Raw genomic sequence first — 20,530 nt, forward strand, 5'->3', positions numbered from 1 at the left:
AGTTGTCAAGCTAGAATTCCATACCAAAGTAGACAATTATAATGAAGACAGAATAAATTTCAAACCTAATGAGAACATATTACTAACAATTCTTCCCTGTACCTATTCAATATCAGACAAAATAAAACTAGAATGCAAGGTTGTGCAAAAAGCACTAGTGAAAAAGAATCTGATAGTAGTTGTTTCTTTTTTTATTTAAGTTACCCTGCTAGTGACTCAATGTGTTTTTCTATATGAACACGAATACCTTTCCTTAATTGTAGAAAAATCTAAGCCATTGCATTTGTGTTCTCTTTTTTTGGTACCTAATTCACAATTTAAATCCTCCAAACAGTTTTTTTTTTTTTTTAATTGTATTTTAATGGTGCATACTTCTGAGCACCTGTCCTTTGATTTTTGTTGTTGTTTAGTTGTTAAGGCATGTCTGACTCTTTTGTGACCTCATGGACTGTAACCCACCAGGCTTCTCCAAACTTGGAATTTCCTAAGCAAGAACACTGGTGTTGAGTGACCATTTCCTTTTGCAGGGGATATTCCCAACCCAGTGGTGGATCCTAAGTTCCCTGCATTACCAGGTAGATTCTTTACCACTGAGCCACCAGGGGAGCCCATCTTATCCTTTACCTATTAGCAGTTGTGTTTATTTTAAAAATTTCACCATTTTATGTTTATTTTCTATGTTATTATTTTCAGATCCATTATCTCTTACCTTTTATTTTCTTTGAACTTACTTTGTTTTCTCTATTTCTTAATTTTTCCCTTTTGAAATGGATATTTACCCTTTATAAAAATAATAATTTATTTCTTTAGAGTTGCTTTAGGTTTACAGCAACATTGAGGAAGGTACAGAGATTTCTCTTACGGCACCTACACTCACTATCTTGAATTTTATAATGCATCTTATAATTGTTTTTTGTGAACTTATTTTCTGCAAAAGTTATCTTTTTCAGTTGGATCTGGGTTGAGGGGGTTCATTGCTTTTAAAACCACATGTTTGTATTAGGCTTTTTTAAATTATTTATTGCTGTTCTTTTCGCAAACTTTATAGTCTACAGTGAAAGGCAGGCTCTAGATCCACACGCTATAGGATGGTTTCCTATCTTTCTCATGGTACTTTTGCACACACATCTCAGGTTTGATTACTATGCTACTAAGTCACTTCAGTCGTGTACAACTCCGTGCGATCCCATAGACAGCAGCCCACCAGGCTCCCCCGTCTCTGGGATTCTCCAGGCAAGAACACTGGAGTGGGCTGCCATTGCCTATTCTACCACAAATTTCGGGTGGTGATCAGAATTTTTCAGATCTCCATTCTTGAATGCTTGAAAAACATAGTATATAATACCCTTGCACCTGTTCTCAAGTTTCAGACCCGATTCTACCGTTTAGGGCTCCTTGTAGTTTCCATGTCTTCTAGACACTGCATGGTTAAACTTTCCCTTTTTCTGAGAGAAACATGGAAACTCTTTCTTGCCTTTGATACTGGCTGCAAGTATAAATGCATTATTAACTGTTCTATCTAGAAGATATACAATCTGAAACCCAGAAGAGTGCCCTCATTTGCCTGTTTTGGCACCCTGATCTCCCTGGTCTCAGACTTCTAATCTCCAGAGATGTTAGAAGTAAATTTCTATTGTTGAGAAATCACACAGTTTATGGTATTTTGTGAAAGCAGTTCAAACTAAAATACTATATTTTGTGAAAAATGGGAATTATTTTTTAATTCAATATATACTTGAGGAATAAATATAAAGTGAAAATCTTTACATTTGAAAAATGGTATGAATTATTGTGTATGGAATGCTTTTAAAGTTACTGAATGAGATGCTGTCAGCAACAAATACAATAATCTATGTGATATTAGCAATTTACTAAAAAATAAAACTTTTGTTTTTCAACAGAAACAAACTATATAAATCTGTGTATGGTTAAGAAACAGCGTCCTTGATTCTCCAAAGGAAAAATTACATCATCTTCTATCATGTTCCCATAAAGCTTCTGTTGATTTTTATACATAAGGCAAAAATTATTGTTATAAAGCTTCGGTAAACCACACTATAGAATTTTTAAGACTTCCTTGGTCCTAGCAGGTAACGATAAGGTTTCAAGACAAATTTTATTGCCATGACCAGGTCAGTAACTTGGCCATAGAAGTCCAAAACAAGTAATGCAAAAGTAATTCTAAGCGAAAGCCTAAATAAAGGTTAGAAAATTGGTTCTTATGTGTTTCAAAGTTAGAAAAAGAAAATAAGTGAAAAACAATGAAAAAATATTTTAAAATAGAATTGAAAATTGGAGTTTATTATATTGCAGCTCGAGTTGGATAAATTTTTTGTTTCTTTGTTTTAGCTAAGAAACAAAGAGTCTCTTTCTTCATCAATTTTTTAGCTAATTTTCACTGGTCTGTTTGTAACACACCTGCTTGAGTGTGGGTGTGTGCTAGCTATTTAGTGTTTGTATTAATGGCAATGCTGTCTGGTATGTATAGTACCTATGATGTGAAGATATATTAGGACAAATTCATACTCAACTTATTCACCAATGTGTCCTCAGAGCCTAGACCTATTACCTTTAAGGCAATGGCACCCCACTCCAGTACTCTTGCCTGGAAAACCCAAGGACGGAGGAGCCTGGAAGGCTCCAGTCTATTGGGTCGCCGAGGGTTGGACATGACTGAGCGACTTCACTTTCACTTTTCACTTTCCTGCATTGGAGAAGGAAATGCCAACCCACTCCAGTGTTCTTGCCTGGAGAATCCCAGGGACGAGGGAACCTGGTGGACTGCCGTCTCTGGGGTCGCACAGAGTCGGACATGACTGAAGCGACTTAGCAGCAGCAGCAGCAGCAACATTTAAATGGTAAGTAAATATATATGGGTACAGGGTTGAAACCTGCCATGTATCTAAAAAGAACCATAATTAATATATTTACAAAGAACAATATTTTATTTTTTTCACTTATTGTCAACAAGGCTGCTAGGGGAAGCTCCCCGTGTGCTGGCTAGCATCAGCAAGGGTCAACGAAAGCATGGTTGGATGCAGGATTCAGATGAATGTTCAAAAACACGTGTGCCTGGCAACTGATGTCTTCTCCCACCTGGGGAGTCAACTAGAGTCCTATACTGAAAAACCTACACATGACCCCTAGAAGCACTTGCCCTGTATTGTCTTTTATGAAGATGCTTAAAAATTCCAAATAAAGTGTATGTCACATATACATAACAGAATATGAACTGTGAATTCAAACCCAAGAATTACTCTATGATGTCTTTATGTCCAAGTTACAAAACAATGTATTTCTTATACCGTGAATACGTGTTATCTTTTTTTTAATTTTACCATTAAAATCACTATACAAAACTTTCTTTAATAGGACATGCATTATGACATTTATTAAAATGCATTTAATAGCATTATGGCAAGTCAGCTTTGTAAAAGTAGTTAGGTTATTTATAGTTACCTCCTTCATCTTTTAAATCAGACTTGGAATAATAATGTGACTTTTGATTAGAAGCTGTAATGATTATATATTAATATATTGCATTAACTTAAGCAAAACTTCCTTACATTAAAATTAAGAATTATGATATTTGACAGCTTTTCCCATTAAACATCTATGCATCTGTGAAAAATGACACTTATCTTCTTTCAGTTCAGTTCAGTCGCTCAGTTGTGTCTCACTGTTTGTGACCCCATGGACTGCAGCACATCAGGCTTCCCTGTCCATCACCAACTCCCGGATCTTGTTCAAATTCATGTCCATTGAGTTGGTGATGCCATCCAACCATTTTATCCTCAGTCGCCCCCCTTCTCCTTGTGCCTTCAATCTTTCCCAGCATCAGGGTCTTTTCCAATGAGTCAGTCCTTCCAATGAGTCAATTCTTTGCATCAAGTGGCCAAAGTATTGCAATTTCAGTTTCAGCATTGAATATTCCAACTGAATATCCAGGACTGATTTCCTTTACAATTGAGTGGTTTGATCTCTTTGCAGTTGGAGGGACTCAAGAGTCTTCTCCAACACCACAGTTCAAAAGCATCCATTCTTTGGTCCTCAGCTTTTTTTATGGTCCAATTCTCACATCCATACATGACTACTGGAAAAACCATAGCTTTGACTTGATGGACTTTGTCAGCCAAGTAATGTCTCTGCTTTTTAATATGCTGTCTAGGTTGGTAATAGCTTTTCCTCCAAGGAGCAAGTGTGTTTTAATTTCAATGCTGAAGCCGCCATCTGCAGTGATTTTGGAGCCTTGGGGTCTTGGTTTCTTTTTTTCTTTTCTTATTGGTTTTAGTAACTGTTAAACTCATGATAAGGGCAGGTAAGACATAATAGGAGCCTGGGAGGGAACAGTCTATAGGGTTACACAGAGTCAGATACGACTGAAGTGACAAAGCACATGCACGTAGTTATTTGCAGATAAAAGATGATCTGCTGCTGCTGCAGCTGCTAAGTTGCTTCAGTCGTGTCCAACTCTGTGCGACCCCATAGACGGCAGCCTACTAGGCCACACCATCCCTGGGATTCTCCAGGAAAGGACACTGGGGTGGGTTTCCATTTTCTTCTCCAATGCATGAAAGTGAAAAGTGAAAGTGAAGTCGCTCAGTCGTGTCCTACTCTTAGCGACCCCATGGATTGCAGCCTACCAGGATTCTCCGTCCATGGGATTTCCCAGGCAAGAGTGATGGAGGGGGTGCCATTGCCTTCTCCAAAAGATGATTACCCACCCCAAATTTGGTTTAGCCACTGAAACTAATGATGTCACACATGCACATCAAGTAGGTGTGACGAGTTATTACTGACATAAAAAGTCTTTCTTTAATGCAGAGGTAACTCCCACATGCTTTGAAAAATAGAGTGAGAGGGCAGGGAAGAAAACTACTTTGTTTCTGGTTGTTAGAAGCTGAGGCAGGGATAGGGTTCCCATGTGCAAGGGGTAAAGGAAGGGATGGCTAGGATTTCTCATCTACTTGCCTAAAGGTAGAGGGGGAGGGCAAGAGGAAAGTGTGAAGCTTAAGAGCTGTCAGAACTTATCTTTTAAAACCTGAGCCATGCTCTTTAATACAAGGAGACACTTGATGTCTTTTATATATCATACGTATGCTTTTCTAGACATAATATGGAGAGCCCTCAGAGTCAAAGCCCTTGACTTCAGCACAAGTAAAAATTATCTTTGTGCTGAAGCATCTCACTTGTGTGAGCACCTGAGTTACTGAAGAAACCTCTTCCACTCTATAATGGGCTATGTAGTGATACTCACCTTATTTGATACATGATCTCTGTTGATCATCAGAGAGACCTTTGAACTTGGGAAGTATTTGTTCCACTACACAGATCAGTTCAGTTCAGTTTAGTATCTCAGTCAATTCTGACTCTTTGCAACCCCCATGGACCACAGCATGCCAGGCCTCCCTGTCCATCACCAACTCCCAGAGTGTACCCAAACTCATGTCTATCAAGTCACTGATCCCATCCAACCATCTCATGCTCTGTCATCCCCTTCTCCTCCTGCCTTCAATCTTTCCCATCATTAGGGTCTTTTCAAATGAGTCAGCTCTTTGCATCAGGCGGCCAAAGTATTGGAGGTTCAGATTCAACATCAGTCCATCCAATGAACACCCAGGACTGATCTCCTTTAGGATGGATTGACTGGAACTCCTTGAAGTCCAAGGGACTCTCAAGAGTATTCTCCAACACAACAGTTTAAAAGCATCAATTCTTTGGCACTCAGCTTTCTTTATAGTTCAACTCTCACATCCATACATGACTACTGGAAAAACCGTAGCCTTGACTAGATGGACCTTTGTTGACAAAGTAATGTCTCTGTTTTTTAATATGCTATCTAGGTTAGTCATAACTTTTCTTCCATGGAATATGAGTCTTTTAATTTCATGGCTCCAGTCATCATCTGCAGTGATTTTGGAGCCCCCAAAAATAAAGTCTGACACTGTTTCCACTGTTTCCCCATCTATTTCCCAAGAAGTGATGGGACTGGATGCCAATATCATAGTTTTCTGAATGTTGGGCTTTAAGCAACTTTTTCTCTCTCTTCTTTCACTTTCATCAAGAGGCTGTTTAATTCTTCTTCACTTTCTGCCATAAGGGTGGTGTCATCTGCATATCTGAAGTTATTGATATTTCTCTCAGCAAATTTGATTCCAGCTTATGCTTCATCCAGCCCAGAGTTTCTTATGATATACTTTGCATATAAGTTAAATAAGCAGGGTGACAACATACAGCCTTGACATACTCCTTTCCTGATTTGGAACCAGTCTGTTGTTCCACGAACAATTCTAACTGTTGCTTCCTGACCTGCATACAGATTTCTCTGGAAGCAGGTCAAGTGGTCTTGTCCCATCTCTTTCAGAATTTTCCACAGTTTGTTGTGATTCACACAGCCAAAGACTTTAGAATAGTCAACAAAGCAGAAAAAGATGTTTTTTCTGGAACTCTTTTGCTTTTTTTATGATCCAGCTAATGTTGGCAATTTGAAGTCTGGTTCCTCTGCCTTTTCTAAAACCAGCTTGAACATCTGGAAGTTCACGGTTCACATATTGCTGAAGCTTGGCTTGGAGAATTTTGAGCATTACTTTACTAGTGTGTGAGATGAGTGCAATTGTGTGGTAGTTTGAACATTCTTTGGCATTGCCTTTCTCTGGGATTGGAATGAAAACTGACCTTTCCCAGTCCTGTGGCCACTGCTGAGTTTTCCAAATTTGCTGGCATATTGAATGCAGCATTTTCATAGCATCATCTTTTAGGATTTGAAATAGCTCAACAGGATTTCCATCATCTCCACTAGCTTTGTTTGTAGTGATGCTTCCTAAGACTCACTTGACTTCACATTCCAGGATGTCTGGCTCTAGGTCAGTGATCACACCACCGTGATTATCTGGGTCATGAAGATCTTTTTTGTACAGTTCTTCTGTGTATTCTTGCCACCTCTTCTTGATATCTTCTGCTTCTGTTAGGTCCATACCATTTCTGTCCTGTATTGAGCCCATCTTTGCATGAAATTTTCCCTTGGTATCTCTAGTTATCTTGAAGAGATCTCTCATCTTTCCCATTCTATTATTTTCCTCTACTTCTTTGCACTGATCACTGCGAAAGGCTTTCTTGTCTCTCCTTGCTATTCTTTGGAACTCTGCATTCAAATGGGTGTATCTTTCCTTCTTTCCTTTGCTTTTCACTTCTCTTCTTTTCACAGCTATTTGTAAGTCCTCCTGAGACAGCCATTTTGCTTATTGTATTTCTTTTTTTCTGGGTATGGTCTTGATCCCTGTCTCCTGTACTAGGTCACAAACCTCTGTCCCTACTTCATCAGGCACTCTGTCTATCAGATCTAGTCCCTTAAATCTATTTTCAGTTCCACTGTATAATCATAAGGGATTTGATTTAGATCTGGCAAATACAAATTTAAAATATTACTAGTAATTGCTAATTTGAAATTTGAATATATTTCAGATTGTATTTATGTGAAGTATTAGCAATTATCTAATTTATTCCAAAAGCTTTACCTGAATCATTGCCACATATATCTGTGACAGTTTCCCCAATGTGTCATGGAATTTACCTCTCTGTTTCTTCTGCTCAAAATGGCTCACTTGCCTTTTCTACATGCATAATGATAAGTTAACCTTCAAACTCTAGCTCAGGTACAACTGACAGAGCTGGTTGCCTCCTCCCCTGACTCTGCACAGTGACTGTGTCAGAGCATCTGCCACGTGTGCTGGCCTTGGACCACATCACAGGCAGTGAGTAACTCTACTTTGTCTTTGTAATTCCACAACTCAGTATGTCACTGGGAATCAGTGGAGAGTAAATGATTTTTTTTTTTCCTGAATCAGTCATTCCCAAGGCTGCTGTATGAATCCATGCAGGTTTCATGCACTGCATATCTCTAGGGACCACAATTCAGGAAGACTGAATAGGATGCCCTGCATCTATATTAAGTAGCAAAAGAGCATTTATTGTCCATGATGCATCCTGGCAATATATTCAATCTATCACCATGGGATACTTTTAATCAGAAACTAAAAGAAGCAAGAATTGGAGTGACTAAGTACATGACACTTTTGAACATTTTTGTCAAACTCACCATCTTAAAAGTTTAGAATTTCATAAGTCAGAATAGTCCAAGAAATGTTAATTAATGTGCCCAAGTCAGCAAAATTTAAAGTGGAAAAGAAGAGAGGAGATATATGCTTAGGCATGTCTGTTTCTGACTCCTTGTGACCCCATGGACAGCAGCCCACCAGACTCCTCTGTCCATGGAATTTTTCAGGCAAGAATATTGGAGTTGGTTGCCATTTCCTACTCAGGGATCTTCCTGACCAAGGGATTGAACCCATGTCTTTTGGGTCTCCAGCATTGACAGAAAGATTTGTTACCACTGTGCCACCTTGAAAGTGGAAGAGGTGTGTCCTAAAGTCACACTTGCTGAGGCTGTATGATTTCTATTGATTTTGGTCCTAGGAATTTACATATGAATTCCAACTTGCAGTTTTCTAGAAACAGTTCAGCACTTTTCTGAAAGATTACAATGCAGATGTTGACTAATGATTTACCAAGAGTGGAGGTGGACATAATCCAGTGGGATTAATCAGGCATAGGAATTGTTGTCCCTTAAATAATTTCAATAGACTAAAAAACATAATTATGTAAATAACTCTAGAGAGCTCTACTTGACTTTTCTGACAAGAACTAACTAGCAGTAATGAGTGGAAAAAAGAAATTTGAAAACAGGATCATTTTCTCATGTTAACTACAAATTGGCACTTGCCAAGAGCATTTGCCAGAGGCTGAACAATAACAACAACAAGGGCATTTGCCATTTGCCTCTGTAGAGACTGAACCCTGTGCTGCTACGGCAGCATAACTTCAATAGCTTCTAAGGGGAATTCAGGGTGGAAAGTGATCCTAGTCCTTGCACCTCTTCATATATAGAAAATCAGTAAATTCCTTCATGGTGATATAAGTTCCTAGGAGAAAATCTTTTGTAAAATAAGTGCTTGATTACATCGAGCTCCTCCTTCACCAAAATTTTATATATTGACCTTCCCTCACTGCCTCTTTTGAGCAGTCTCTTAGAGCTATCTGAGGTGCTGTCTCCTGGACTGCAGTGCTCATTTTGCCACAAATAAAAGTTAATTCTCAACTCTCACATTGTGCAGCTTTTTGGTCAACACTGGCTCAGCTGGTAAAGAATCCACTTGCAATGCGGGAGACCTGGGTTCCATCCCTGGGTTGGGAAGATCCCCTGGAGAAGGGAAAGGCCAGCCACTACAGTATTCTGGCTTGGAGAATTCCATGGACTGTATACTCCATGGGGTCACAAACAGTCAGACATGACTGAGCTACTTTCACTTTCATTTTTTCAGATCAATCCAGAGTTGACTATGATGCTGCTTAAATTTGGCTGCTTAGCTGAAATTTAGGGGCCATAAGATGTTGACTCAAATTCCTTGAGTGGGCTTATGTATCAATTCACTAGGAAGTAAGCTGAAAAAAGCACTGTTTCTGTATGGCCTAGCTTTATATCTTTTAAAACTTGAAATGTTTCTCAAAAACGATAGTGAATAAACTTCTTCAACTGGCAAGGAAAAAAAAGTGTATAGAAATGCAGATGATGATGAACTTGGAAAACACTGCCTGATGCAGATAGACAGACAAAATAAACTACTGTTAAACTAATAAATATGATTTCAAATGCTAAAATAGGTGATCCAGAAAACTTTCCACTTGCCTTTGTTTTACATAGCAGGTGCTGCTTTGTTTGGTTTCATTGTGTTTGAATTGAGAGAATGTGTTCTGCTTTATCAACACCTATTGTTATTACCGTTACTTAAAAGATAATATTTCACAGGGAATTAGGAGGCAGATTGCAAAACATTCCTTATAGAATGTATAGAACAGTCTTTTGGACTCTGTGGGAGAGGGAGAGGGTGGGATGATTTGGGAGAATGGCATTGAAACATGTATAATAGCATATATGAAATGAGTCGCCAGTCCAGGTTCAATGCATGATACTGGATGCTTGGGGCTGGTGCACTGGGACGACCCAGAGGGATGGTATGGGGAGGGAGGAGGAGGAGGGTTCAGGATGGGGAACACATGTATACCTGTGGTGGATTCATTTTAATATATGGTAAAACAAATACAATATTGTAAAGTTAAAAAATAAAATAAAATTTAAAAAATTTTAAAAAGAATGTTTAAAATGAAAAATAGCCAGAAAGTCATTTAATCTCAGCTACATTTAAATATTGTTCCTTTTGGTGATTTTGAAAAACATATCAATTGTATTTGCATTTTGAATAAGCATTATATATGACCCTTTGTTACAGAAGAAGATGCAATTATATAGAAACTGTTTTATATAAATGTAAAAAATACTGTCTCTTTATCAAAAATATAATATCAGAAAAAATGATCTTTAATGACAATAAGTATAGTTTGAGTATCAACAAAAATAACAGCAATAAATTCATGTGCCCTTATTTAGACTACATAAGTGTTAGGTTATTTCTTATTTTTACAACTGATTTTGGTCTATGAATCTCTAAGCCCAATGATACATGCTCATCATTTTGCTCTGCCTGTAGCATGGTAGAATATATTAGTGCTCATTCATCTTCATTACCTTCTCTGTGGTACCAGTCCACATAAGAGGGTTATACAATGTTTCCCTGTGGAATCTTACACACAGCTATAACATGATTCACCCAATTGAATGAGAGTAGGAATGACATGTTATTTAAAGACTGAGGATTAAGAAATAGTGAATGGTTTACCACATTTTTTTTTCCTTTTTTTCTGAAATTATGGAAGTCTGTATTGAGAGGGACCTCCATTTGCTACTGCAAAATGGGCATATAGGATGAATGATAATTACATTTTTTTGTAAATTGTTGGGATTTTTTTGGATCATTTTATTAGCATAATGTAACTTTTTTCTGGGGAAATTATACAGACTGTTTTTATTATTGTTAATCTTTTTTGATGTCATTGTGTCCGTGTGTTATATATGAAAACACACTTTCATCAGCTTCCTTCTTTACTAAATTAGTTGCAAGTGAATCTTTTTTTTTCTTTTTTTTTAAATCATGGTGCTTCATTTTGTTTACTTCATCAAATTCTATCATGTGATGTGGTCACTTTCCTAAATAAAAGAGTTTTTCAAAATTTTGCCCTATTCTAAACCTTCCTCCTCCACTTTACTTAGTTTTGATGTATGCTTCATGTCTGTGTTTGTGTGTTTGGGAGGAGAAGGGGAATTTGGTTTTGATCGCCACCTTAGCTCCTTGATTTTTTCTTACAAACACCTATTTACTATATGTCCTTCTTGATGATGTTTTGTTTGCCCAGACTTCAGACTTTCCATCTTCACTACAGTTCTTTTTGGTCATGTAAAGAATTTTTTCCATATCCTTTTATTTCTTGAGGATCAACTAACTTAGTACAGGTCCACTAATCTGCATCTTTACTAGGCTCACCCATGATACTTAACAGATCCATATACAAACTTGTGCTGAGAGGCACATTTTTCACACATGCTCTTTTTTAACGATTGAATCCGGTCACTGTGAAGGGTAGGAGCTCCATGTTCTTTCCATCTATTGTTCTATCATAACCGTTCAACCTTACCAAGGACGAGTCAATGAATTTATTTCTAAATGTTGAAAGTAGGATGGTATATATCACTTGCCCTCTGATATTTTGTGAAGCCCTAGTAACATTTTGTTCTCACATTTTAGATTACGTAAGAAATGAATAGATCTGGAATCAGGGGAGATTTTAAACTAGTTTACAACTTTTTTCAATGCTTGTAAAAGTATGCAACAAAACCCAAGATTCTGTCATTTTAAAATAGAACACCTAGCAAGCTTTGATAGATGCATTTCAGGTGTGCCATGCCATTCTGAAGTGAAACATCAACTTTATGTTGACCTAATATTGCTCCTAATCACTAATAATCCTTGGATGACATATCACATCAGTGTAACACAAACTGTACTAAAGCATGTACTTGTATCTAGTCCTAAAAAATGAAATAAAAGTGCTTGGCTTGACCCTGGGGTAAGCCTCTTGAGCATGAGTTGTCAAAGGAAATTTTTTAAGTTGTTTTAAAAGACTCACAGCAGGCTAATTTTTCTATCTGTTGTATTTTTGATAGTGGTTATAAAATGTTTAATAGATTAAATTTTGAGTTTATAAAATAAAACAAAATAAAATTTTATTTTTAATGCAATGATAAACATAATGCATAGAGTACTCATTAAAATGACAGAGTTTTGTTTGCATTTAACTCTACTTATCTTTAAAATGACTTCCCAAGTGGTGCAGTGGTAAAGAACCCACCATCCAATGCAGGAGACCTGAGTTCGATCCTTGGGTCAGGAAGATCCCCTGAGGAAAGAAATGGCAACCCACTCCAATATTCTTGCCTGGGAGATCCCACAGACAGAGGAGCCTGGAAGGCTACAGTTCATGGGGTCTCAAAGAATCAGATATGAGCAACTGGGTAGACATGCACCTTTAAAATATTCCACAAATGTATTCATATGCATTTGTTGAGGATCAGATTATTATGTTTTTCCTGATTTAATTATAACAAGCATGTTTCCCTTCCTATAATTGATAATTAACACTCAACTGTATATTTAAAAGTGAAAGAGCTGAGATAATCATTTCAGACCCAATAATAATTCTCTCAAGTAAAATTTAAAATATTTCAGATAAAGGAAACAGGAAGGCAAGGTTAACATTAATAGAGAGGAGAGACTACAGTCAGTGAAGTCTTCATGAAAAAAAAAAATGGCATATGAATTTAGAAGACATTTTATACATAAGAGATGGGGAAAATACACATAGGTACATGCATTAGTCTGGCAAGAGTTCATGATTCGCCACCTCAAAACTTGCTGCTTTAGTTTACTGATGATTTTTACCTGAAGATACTTGAAAAAAACAGCAAATACAGGGAAAACCTTTCTCTCAATTCCTCTTATTGGTTCAAAGACAAATTCTCTATTGGAAGCAAAATGTCACAAATGCCCTTTCCGGGAGTATCATCAACAGGAAAGATTGACTTATCACAGAAGAGGGGACTAGAAGTTGAACACACATCCAGACCAACTTTGTCACAAGCTATTATATCTCCCATCTTCTAAAGGCCCATTTGTCTTTCCTAAAAGTGATATACTGTCTCTTGAGTTGCCTCCATCTCCCCTCCCGGTCCCTGCATGCCGCGTTGCTTCAGTTGTGTCCGACTCTGTGCGACCCTATGGACTGTAACCCACTAGGTTCCTCCGTCAGCGGGATTCCCCAGGCAAGAATGTTGGGATGGGTTGCCATGCCCTCCTCCAGGGAAACTGTCCCAACCCAAGGATCAAATCTGTGCCTGTTACATCTCCTGCATTGGCAGGCTGGTTCTTTACCACTAGCACACCTACTTCCTTACAAAGATGGTATATAGGCTCTTCCATGTCTCTACTTTTTTCAGTTAGTCACCTTCTGCAATTCCCTCATGCATGTGGTACTAAAAATTAATAAACTTATGTATCTTTTGTCCTGTTAGTCTGCATCTCTCATTAATTTATTTCAACAATTATTGAACCTACGAGGGCAGAAGGAAAGTCTTTCCTCTCCTATTTATCCTGGGGCTACAATAAGAAAATAACACAGACTGGCAGTATAAATGACAGAAACTTTCTCAATTAAAGTATTTAAGATTTTTAAACATTTTGTAGAAAGTGAGAAGGTAATTCTAAAATTTAGTTTAAAATGCAGTCTACAATAGTCAATATATTCTTGAGGAAGAATAAAACTGGAGGACATATACCCCAGATTTAATGAATTACTGAAAAATCTAGCTATTAGCATCATGAAGTACTAGCATAATAATAGGCAAACAATATCAATAGTGCCAAAATTTATTTTTTGGATTATTTTTTAAATTAATATTTCAGAAGACAAGACGAGTGTCCACGGGATTGGTGTTCTTTTGGGGTGTTCTGTACAGACCCGTCCAGTAATAAATGTGTGTGGTTTCTGTGAGTTGCCAACAATCCTGCATTGATACTTTTGCAGTTCTTTCATTTTGAAGTTGGGTTTGATGGAATTTTTTTTTTTTCCTTCCGGCAAGTTTGTTGGAAGGCATGCTATTCTTCCTGCCGTCTCTCCCCTTTCAGAAATATGAAAGCAAATGTTTGGAAGAACTGCTGTTTAAAAGATGAACTGTGTCCGCCGTGAAAGTGTGTAGGTGTCTGTTGGTGTCCCGAGTGCCACATGCCAGTGCAGAGAGGTTGCCTTGGGCCCAAGATGCTGTGCTTGTGATGCTGAACTGCTCCACGCTCCTGTTGAAATCAGCACCTGCCCCTCCCTACCACTGTCCAGACTCACTGTTGTCCTCACAAATCAGTGAATAAAGTGTGTGCTTTATTCATGTTTAAAAAAAACATATTTGACTGGAGTATAATTACTTTACAATGGTGTGCTGGTTCCTGCTGTACAATAACATGATTCAGCCAGGAGTACACATGTATCCCTTCCATCTTGAGCCTCCCTCCTTTCTAGGTTGTCACAGGCACCAGGTTGAACTCTCTGTTTTACAGCAGCTTCCCTCTAGCTTCCTTTTTACACATGATAGTGTATATATTTCAATGCTACTCTCTCAATTTGTCCCACCCTCTCCTTCCCCTGCTATGTCCACAAGTCTGCTCTCTCTGTTTCTCAAAAACAGGTTCATCAGTATCATTTTTCTAGATTCCATAAATATATTTTAATATACAAGATTTGTCTTTTTCTTTCTGACTTCACTCTGTATAACAGGCTCTCCATACATTTGGACACTTGAATTATATCAAAGTTTAAACAGGGAAAATTATGTGAAAGCATTAAATTAATAAAAGATGTCAAGTCATGTAATTTTATCTCTATAATGGTAAAAAAAAAAATAAAACTTGACAACTATTTTATACCATTTAATGACATTGACAAAACTTAGTTCATAGGGATAACTGTGAAAAAAATCTAAAGTATCTATGAGAAAACACAGAGGGATATCTATATGACATTGCAGTAGGTAAGGGCTTCTCAGGTGACTCAGTGGCAAAGAATGGTCACCTACAAATGCAGGAGACATAGGAGACATGGATTTGATCCTTGGGTCGGGAAAATACCATGGAGAAGGAAATGGCAGCCCACTCCAATATTCTTGCCTGGAGAATCCCATGGAGAGTGAAGCCTCATGGGCTACAGTTCATAAAGTCACAGAGAGTCAGACACTACTGAGCAACTGAACATGCACACACGCAGTAGATAAAGATCTCTAATACAGGAGTCAAAAACACTGAAGAACTAGTCATACAACAACAACAACAACAAATTAAAAATTGGCTTTATAATAGATTTTTTTCTCTATCAAAAACCTCATGAATAAAGTGAAAACACCAAAGAAACAGTGGAAGAAATTATATATTTGCTATGTGTTTATTTTGTAGGACTCATATTTAGATTATATAAACAGTCTGGAATGCAGGAGATCTCAACTTGATTCCTGGGTTGGGAAGATCCGATGGAGAATGGATAGGCTACCCACTCCAGTATTCTTGGGCTTCCCTTGTGGCTCAGCTGGTAAATAATCAGCCTATAGTGAGGGAAACCTGGGTTCAATCCTTGGACTGGGAAGATCCCCTGGAGAAAAGAAAGGCTACCCACTCCAGTATTCTGACCTGGAGAATTCCGTGGACTGTATAGTCTATGGGGTCACAAAGATTTGGACATAACTGAGTGACTTTCATTTCACATGATAATCTAATCTAACTAATGAGGAGAGAATTCAGAATAGCAGTTAACTCTAGGGGTTAGTTTTGACTGAAAGGGGGCAACAAACTGCCTTTATGGGGTGCTGAAACAGTTCTGTATCTTCTGGATGGTTGTTACGTAGGAGAATACACATGTAAACATCATCATGTTGTATTTGTAGATTTAATTCATTTCATTCGATTTACTATATATATTTTGGCCCTTAATTTTAATAAAGCAAGTAAATACTTACAAATGTGGGAAATGTATCTCATTCAACTACTCTTATAAACAAATTCATTTTTCCCCTGAGAAACAGAATATTCAAAAAGAAGGAATAGTTCATTATCAAAACAGTATATCCTTATTCTTGTCCCTAACCATTCACATGGGCTTCCCAGGTGGCTCATTGGTGAAGAATCCACCTGTCAATGCAGGAGACGTGGGTTCAACCCCTGGGTCAGGAAGATCTCCTGGAGAATGAAATGGCAACCTGCTCCAGTATTTTTACCTAAGAAATTCCATGGACAGAGAGCCTAATGGGCTACAGTAATGGAGTCGCAAGAGTCCAAAAGTCAGACAGGACTTATCGACTAACAACAACGAGCACTGACATAAAACAGGTTCAGCTTGTTCTTAATAATCAATTTGAAGATAAATTATATAATAGAAATAGTATCAAGTGTAGTCTCCTAGAGAACTTGCTATATAAATGCTTGCAGAATAGACTTATGTATATAAAAAAATACCAAGAAAATAATCAATTATTTCCACAATGATATTTGGACACTAAAGAATAGCAAAATGATCTAGAATTTTACATAGTTAAGCCATTTCAAAGTTATGTTCAAAGAGGCATGCACAATTAAAGCAAGTAAAGTTAATTATCAGAAAACAGCCTGTCTCTTCAGATATAGCATTTATTTTCACATTTCTGCTTCACCTTTTGAAAAGTATCAGTCATTAATAGAGTCTTCTCAGAGACCTTTATTCTATTGTGAGATTCCTTACTTGATAAAAAGAATATTAAAATTACAAGCAGACAAACTTTGATGTAGAAATTTAAAAAGCACATGGAAGACTTGGTTGCAAAATTTGCCATCTAATTAGTCATTAAGGATGCTTTGGCTCATACTTCCTCACTAATGGATCAGTCTTTTTACAAAGCGTCAGTCTTTATGGAAGGAACTCTTCCAAATAATGAGAACCTGCCAGTACATCCTTTTAGAAACTCATAATCAACACATGTATTGTTTCCTATATTTCATTTTTTTCCTTCTTTATGTAATATCAAAGAAACTCAAAGGATAATTATTATAATCCTTAAAACAGGGAAATTGAAGGTCACAGAGGTCAAAAGTCACTTTCAGGATTATAGTGAATAGGAAGCTATAACAAGTCTTGAAATCGTTTAGATTGTGTTTCCAAAAGCTAAGCTTTATGGGAATAAGAAGATAGATATTGTAGCTAAATTTTCTCAAAATCATTATGGAATTTTAAAAGATCATCTTATATATCAATTTTCCAACATAAGCCTGTGAATCGGTTCTTACCATGCTGAGCAAAAGAATTGATTTAGGGTCAAAAGTCACAGATTGGATGTGGCACACATTTTTTTTTTTTTAATTTGAATTCTTTAGTTACTGTCTCACTTATTGTGATCATCTACCCTGAAAGATATTAAATTTGTTCTTGAAACACTAACGATAACCCCTGAAAATCTGTTATAATTTAAGTTAATGTGTTAATATTCATAGAAGGAATAAATGATACTTTATATGTAGCAGGAGAAGAAAGGCACCTTCATTGTGAAGGATCTTACATACTGTTTCAAACTACATTATTCAAGAGGAAGGACTATAACTCATACAGAGGGAGGCTAATGAAATTTACTAATCTAAATTTTTTTGGAGTACTTGACTTAACCACATTGAGAGGGATTCTGAAGTAAAAAGAATTTACTACCAAATACACCAATTAACCAAAAAACTCATAATGATGAAAAATACTGATTGTAAAAAGAAGAAAAGTGTTATTTCAAATGGGGTGATAGAGATGTTACAGGCTTCCCTGGTAGCTAAGATGGTAAAGAATTTCCCTGCAATGCAGATCTGATTCGATCCCTTGGTCAGGAAGATCCTGAGGACTAGGAAATGGCAACCCACTCCAGTATTTTTGCCAGGAGAATCCCATGGACAGAGTAGCCTGGTGGGCTCACAAAGAGCCAGATACGACTGAGCAACTAACACTTACTTATAGAGATGTTAGGAAAAAAATCAAATTAAAATATTAATGATTTTTACTGTTCTATAATAGTGAAATTGTGCTGAGTACTTAAGTATCAACTTTAACAAAATCTTTCAACCAAATTAAAGTTTCTCAAAGATATTGATAGTGATAAAATACTGAAATAATAATATTAATATTAATAATTTTGACATGATTTCAATATCAAATAAAACATATTATTAATTAAAAATTATGGTTAACTACTAATATATGTCTTATTGTTCATGTTTTTATGTCTTATTACCTGAACATGACCAGTGTGTTCCCTCGGCAAAACTCTATTAGCCTTTGCCCTGCTTCATTCCATATTCCAAGGCCAAATTTGCCTGTTACCCGAGGTGTTTCTTGACTTCCTACTTTTGCATTCCAGTCCCCTATAATGAAAAGGACATCTTTTTTTGGTGTTAGTTCTAAAAGGTCTTGTAAGTCTTCAAAAAGCCATTCAACTTCAGCTTCTTCAGTGTTACTGGTTGGGGCATAGACTTGGATTACTGTGATATTGAATGGTTTGCCTTGGAAACGAACAGAGATCATTCTGTCATTTTTGAGATTGCATCCAAGCACTGCATTTTGGACTCTTTTGTCAACCATGATGGCTACTCCATTTCTTCTAAGTGATTCCTGCCCACAGTAGTAGATATAATGGTCATCTGAATTAAATTCACCCATTCCAGTCCATTTTAGTTCTCTGATTCCTAGAATGTCAACGTTCACTCTTGCCATCTCCTGTTTGACCACTTCCAATTTGCCTTGATTCATGGACCTAACAATCCAGTTCCTATGCAATATTGTGGAGAAGGCAATGGCAACCCACTCCAGTATTCTTGCCTGGAAAATCCCATGGACAGAGGAGCCTAGGCTGCAGTCCATGGGGTCGCTAAGAGTCGGACATGACAGAGCGACTTCACTTTCACTTTTCACTTTCATGCATTGGAGAAGGAAATGACAACCCACTCCAGTGTTCTTGCCTGGAGAATCCCAGGGACGGGGGAGCCTGGTGGGCTACCGTCTATGGGGTCGCACAGAGTCAGACACAACTGAAGCGACTTAGCAGCAGCAGCATGCAGTACTGCTCTTTACAGCATCGGACCTTGCTTCTATCACAAGTCACACCCACAACTGGGTATTGTTTTTGCTTTGGCTCCATCCCTTTATTCTTTCTGGAGTTATTTCTCCACTGATCTCTAGTAGCATATTGGGCACCTACTGACCTGGGGAGTACCTCTTTCAGTAGCCTATAATTTTGCCTTTTCATACCTTTCATGGCATTCTCAAGGCAAGAATACTGAAGTGGTTTGCCATTCCCTTCTACAGTGGACCGCATTCTGTCAGCCTGCTTATTTAACTTACATGCAGAGTATATCATGAGAAACGCTTGGTTGGAAGAAGCACAAGCTGGAATCAAGATGCCAGGAGAAATAGCAATCACCTTACATATGCAGATGACACCACCCTTATGGCAGAAAGTGAAGAGGAACTAAAAAGCCTCTTGATGAAAGTGAAAGAGGAGAGTGAAAAAGTTGGCTTAAAGTTCAACATTCAGAAAACTAAGATCATGGCATCTGGTCCCATCACTTCATGGCAAATAGATAGGGAAACAGTGGAAACAGTGTCAGACTTTGTATGTTTGGCCTCCAAAATCACTGTAGATAGTGATTGCAGACATGAAATTAAAAGATGCTTACTCCTTGGAAGGAAACTTATGACCACCTAGATAGCATATTTAAAGGCAGAGACATTGCTTTGCCAACAAAGGTCCGTCTAGTCAAGGCTATGGTTTTTCCAGTGGTCATGTATGGATGTGAGAGTTGGACTGTGAAGAAAGCTGAGCGCCAAAGAATTGATGCTTTTGAACTGTGGTGATGAAGAAGACTCTTTAGAGTCCCTTGGACTGCAAGGAGATCCAACCAGTCCATTCTAAAGGAGATCGGTCCTGGGTGTACTTTGAAGGAATGATGCTGAAGCTGAAACTCTAATACTTTGACCACCTCATGCGAAGAGTTGATTCATTGGAAAAGACTCTGATGCTGGGAGGAATTGGGGGCAGGAGGAGAAGGGGACGACAGAGGATGAAATGGCTGGATGGCATCACCGAATTGATGGACATGAGTTTGGGTGAACCCTGGGGTTGGTGATGGACAGGGAGGCCTGGCGTGCTGCGATTCATGGGGTCGCAAAGAGTGAGACAAGACTGAGCAACTGAACTGAACTGAACCTGAACATGAAATAAACACGAAATATTTATTGCAAGGCAAAAATTGGTATTTTGCATTGAAAGAAAACAAATCTACAAAATGGAAATATAAAACACTGTGTGTTATTAGAACTTTGTTTTAAGACATTCAGTTCAATTCAGTCGCTGAGTCATGTCCGACTCTGCAACCCCATGAATTGCAGCCGCCAGGCCTCCCTGTCCATCACCAACTCCCAGAGTCCA

The sequence above is a fragment of the Bos mutus genome, chromosome 20 (genome assembly GCF_027580195.1).
Source record: "Bos mutus isolate GX-2022 chromosome 20, NWIPB_WYAK_1.1, whole genome shotgun sequence".
In the NCBI taxonomy this organism is placed as follows: Eukaryota; Metazoa; Chordata; class Mammalia; order Artiodactyla; family Bovidae; genus Bos; species Bos mutus.